The sequence below is a fragment of the Berghia stephanieae genome, chromosome 4, assembly GCF_034508935.2.
Source record: "Berghia stephanieae isolate SIO BIC M18660-M18661 chromosome 4, UCSD_Bste_1.3, whole genome shotgun sequence".
In the NCBI taxonomy this organism is placed as follows: Eukaryota; Metazoa; Mollusca; class Gastropoda; order Nudibranchia; family Aeolidiidae; genus Berghia; species Berghia stephanieae.
In genome coordinates, this window is record NC_088363.1 from 39,893,567 (window position 1) to 39,898,729 (window position 5,163).

Here is a 5,163-nt window from a genome sequence, read left to right on the forward strand (position 1 = left end):
ATTTAGGTTATATCAGCGCCAGTAAAAAGGAATAAAATAGGATAGTAAAAAGTTCTAGAATTACAATTAAAGCACCCAAGAAAAAGTAAGACAAAGGGGAACTGAGAACAAATAGGGATCAGATGTAGATTCCAATTTTCAAAAACACAATATATGACTAGAGCAATATTTGCAATATTCAAAATGTTAATGCCTAAACTAAAGAAGAAGAAGAAGATCAAGAAGAAGAAGAAAAAGAAGAGAAAGAAGAAGAAGAAGAAGAAGAAGAAGAAGAAGAAGAAGAAGAAGAAGAAGAAGAAGAAGAAGAAGAAGAAGAAGAAGAAGAAGAAGAAGGAGAAGAAAAAGAAGAAGAAGAACAACAACAACAACAACAAGAACAAAAACAAGAACAAGAAGAAGAGGAAGAAGGGGATTGAGAAGGAGAAGAAGAAGAAGAATAAAAATGAAGATGAAGAAGAAGAAGAAGAAGAAGAAGAAGAAGAAGAAGAAGAAGAAGAAGAAGAAGAAGAAGAAGAAGAAGAAGAAGAAGAAGAAGAAGAAGAAGAAGATGAAGTAGAAGATGAAGTAGAATAAGAAGTAGTAGAAGAAGTAGAAGAAGAAGAAGAAGAAGAACAACAACAACAACAACAACAATAAGATGAGGGAGGGGGAGGTGGAGAAGGATGGGAAGAGGAAGAGATGGGGAAGAATGTAAAAGAAGAATAAAAACAAAGAAGAAAAAAGAAGAAGAAGAAGAAGAAGAGAAGAAGAAGAAGAAGAAGAAGAAGAAGAAGAAGAAGAAGAAGAAGAAAGAAGAAGAAGAAGAAGAAGAAGAAGAAGAAGAAGAAGAAGAAGAAGAAGAAGAAGAAGAGAGAAGAAGAAGAAGAAGAAGAAGAAGAAGAAGAAGAAGAAGAAGAAGAAGAAGAAGAAGAAGAAGAAGAAGAAGAAGAAGAAGAAGAAGAAGAAGAAGAAGAAGAAGAAGAAGGAAGAAGGAAGAAGAAGAAGAAGAAGAAGAAGAAGAAGAAGAGAGAAGAAGAGAGGAGGAGAGGAGGAGGAGGAGGAGGAGAGGGAGGAGGATGGAGGAGGGACGAGTGATCATAGAATTTATACAACACCAAAAAAAGAAAATGTTTAGAAATTTGATAAAGGTGATATCTCTATGTTATAAATTAGGCAATCATCATTATAACATACAAAATGAGGTGAATGGATATCAAAATCATATTGGTGAACCTTTTCCTCAAAACAGTTTAGGGTAAATTTGGCTGGTATGGAAAAGTGTGAAAGAAAGGAGAGAAAAAAGTTTAACATTTTGAAAATGACAAATTCATTTTATCTTTAGCAGAAGTGCACATTACGTTACTACTGCATTTGTAATTTCAGGATATGAACTTTCACTCTTTTCACTTAATCTCTAACTTTGGATTCAGTCACATGAAAATGTGTCATCTCCAATTAACCAAACCACAAAAAATATTGTTTCTTCTATAATACATCATAATTTCAAAACGTTGGAAAGGACAAAACTGTATTCCTTTTAGCAGAAGTGTTTATCATTTCACAACTGCACTAATTATCTTTACAACAAGCTTCCTGACAACTGAAGGCATCCACCCAGACCATGCAGCCGTATACAGAGTGCATTCATGGAAAGAATGGGACTGCTGCCCAAATGATGCCATTCAGGAACCCAAAGAAGAACTGCCAAGCGGAGTAAATCTCCCTAGGAAAGATTGGTTGACACTGAACCGGGCAAGGTCTAAAGTGGGGAAGACCAAAAAAACCTTACAAAATTGGGGACTTTCTTCAGACTGCCGATGTCAATGTGGACACACGGCTCAAAACATGGACCACATCCTTCACTAGTGTGAACTTGGACCATATATCAGTGATATGGACCTGAGAGGCTGCACCCCTGAAGCCATCCAATGGATCCACCACTGGCGCGACACGATATGATGATGATGATGATGATCTCCAATTAATCAAACCACAAAAAATACATAATACATCATAATTTCAAAACGTTGGAAAGGACAAAACTGTATTCCTTTTAGCAGAAGTGTTTATCATTTCACAACTGCATTAATTATTTTTACAACACGCGTTTTCACTCTCACCACTTCAACCATAAAAATATCTTAACTTTAGAATTAGTCACACTAAATCGTGTGACAATATCAAATTCAACAAGCCAAGAATGTGATTCAAAAATTAAACATTTTCTCTGAGTGGTCTGAGCCGATATAATTGAGAATTATGAAAGTTTTGAGTGGCAGGTCACCAGACAGTATGGAAATAAATTGGATCAATTGTAAAAAGACAATATAAAATACAGCCCCACAAGTATATGTGGATTTTATATATACAATGAGATTACATATGTATGTCATAAATACATTATTATAAACACTCATCAAAACTATATACAATGTCATTAAATATCACGATTTAAAAATCTATGTTAGAAAGTGGTAGCATCTTATAATTTGTGCGAGCAATAAACATTTAATGGTTATTACAAATCATTAGAACATGTTGGTGATTTCTTTAAAAGATGCCAAATAAAATGCCATATCCAATTACAATGAATTTCATTTTGTTTAAATTCCATATATGACATTGCTTAATTCAACATCGTATTATATATTTAAACAAGTAAAAAAGATAAAAAATACTTTTGGCCCATTCCCTTACAGAAATGATATATTTCTTCCTTGGAGCAAATAAACACACAGTCCAACTGGCAATATATGTTACTTCTAGAAAAAGAAGAAGAACAACAACAACAAGAAAAAGAAGAAGAAGAAGAAGAAGAAGAAGAAGAAGAAGAAGAAGAAGAAGAAGAAGAAGAAGAAGAAGAAGAAGTAGAAGAAGAAGAGGAGGAGAAGCATGGGAAGAGGAAGAGAAGGGGAAGAGGAAGAGGAGGGGAAAATGGGAAAAAAAGAATAAAAATGAGAAGACGAAGAGAAGAAGAAGAAAAAGAAGTAGAAGTAGAAGTAGAAGAAGAAGAAAGAAGAAGAAGAAGAAGAAGAAGAAGAAGAAGAAGAAGAAGAAGAAGAAGAAGAAGAAGAAGAAGAAGAAGAAGAAGAAGAAGAAGAAGAAGAAGAAGAAGAAGAAGAAGAAGAAGAAAAAGAAAAAGAAAAAGAAGAAGAAGAAGAAGAAGAAGAAGAAGAAGAAGAAGAAGAAGAAGAAGAAGAAGAAGAAGAAGAAGAAGAAGAAGAAGAAGAAGAAGAAGAAGAAGAAGAAGAAGAAGAAAAAGAAGAAGAAGAAGAGGAAAAAGAAGAAGAAGAAGAGGAAAAAGAAGAAGAAGAAGAATAAGAGGAAGAAGGGGATGGAGAAGGAGAAGGAGAAGAAGAAGAATAATATTTTTTTTTTTCTGTTTGTTGCTTTAGGTCTCTTCCAACACAATTGAGGTTATATGAGAGACCGCTGAATCAAAAAAAAAAAAGCAATCTAACAAAAATAGTACAAATGTAAATCAAAATCATAAGCTAAATTACAAATAACCAAGAACAAACAGGCAGAAGATTTACAGAAAAAAAAATATCCCCTGTCAAAAATACAATCGCAAACCAAAGAAGCAGGATAGGCTAGTAAAGAGAAGAAGAAACGACATCACTATCGGATCGTGCACCCACCAGCCGCAAGAAGAATAATAAAAATGAAGATGAAGAAGAAGAAAAAGAAGAAGAAGAAGAAGAAGAAGAAGAAGAAGAAGAAGAAGAAGAAGAAGAAGAAGAAGAAGAAGAAGAAGAAGAAGAAGAAGAAGAAAGAAGAAGAAGAAAAAGAAGAAAAAAGAAGAAAAAAAGAGAAAAGATGAGGGATGGGGAGGAGGATGGGACGAGGAAGAGATGGGAAGAATGAAAAAAGAAGAAAAAAATAGAAAGGAGAAGAAGGAGAAAAGAGAAGAAGGAAGAAGAAGAAGAAGAAGAAGAAGAAGAAGAAGAGAAGAAGAAGAAGAAGAAGAAGAAGAAAGAAGAAGAAGAGAGATGAGAGAAGAAGAAGAAGAGAAGAAGAAGAAGAATGGAGAAGAGAAGAAGAAGAAGAAGAAGAAGAAGAAGAAGAAGAGAGGAGAAGAAGAAGAAGAAGAGAAGAAGAGAAGAAGAAGAAAGAAGAAGAAGAAGAAGAAGAAGAAGAAGAAGAAGAAGAAGAAGAAGAAAGAAGAAGAAGAAGAAAGAAAGAAGAAGAAGAAAGAAGAAGAAGAAGAAGAAAGAAGAAGAAGAAGAAAGAAGAAGAAGAAAGAAGAAGAAGAAAGAAAGAAGAAGAAGAAAGAAGAAGAAGAAGAAGGAAGAGAAGAAGAAAGAAGAAGAAGAAGAAGAAGAAGAAGAAGAAGAAGAAGAAGAAGAAGAAGAAGAAGAAGAAGAAAGAAGAAGAAGAAGAAGAAGAAGAAGAAAAAGAAGAAGAAGAAGAAGAAGAAGAAGAAAAGAAGAAGAAGAAGAGAAGAAGAGAAGAAGAAGAAGAAGAAGAAGAAGAAGAAGAAGAAGAAGAAGAAGAGAAGAAGAAGAAGAAGAAGAAGAAGAAGAAGAAAAGAAGAAGAAGAAGAAAGAAAAGAAGAAGAAGAAGAAGAAGAAGAAGAAGAAGAAGAAGAAGAAGAAGAAGGAAAAAAGAAAGAAGAAGAAGAAAGAGAGAAAGAAGAAGAAAGAGAAGAAGAAGAAGAGAAGAGAGAAGAGAGAGGAGAGGAGAGGAGGAGAGGGAGGAGGGAGTACGAGACCTTACTGTTATATTGTACCTGTAATCGTTCCTGCCTTCCCTCTCTCTCTCTCTCTCTCTCTCTCTCTCTCTCTCTCTCTCTCTCTCTCTCCCTCTCTATCCTCCCCTCCCCTCCCCCATTGCCCTACAAAGTTGAATAGCCTATAATTTTTTCATCTTAAGTATCCTTTTTTTTTAATTTTAGAAATCACCTCCAGAGTTTGGTAAAGGCATTTTGGATTTCCTGGACAAGAGATTATTTGGAGAAGATGTCGATGCCACTCGCATGCCCGCTTCTTCTACTTCAGAGGATATCCTTAACATTTACTTCATAGCATGTCCGGAGCAGTTGTCCAAACTCATTCTGCTCTCCAACCTCACTGGTTATAAATCTGATTCAGAAGAAGAAGAACAACAACAACAACAACAATAACAACAACAAGAATAAGATGAGGGAGGGGGAGGTGGAGAAGGATGGGAAGAGGAAAAGAT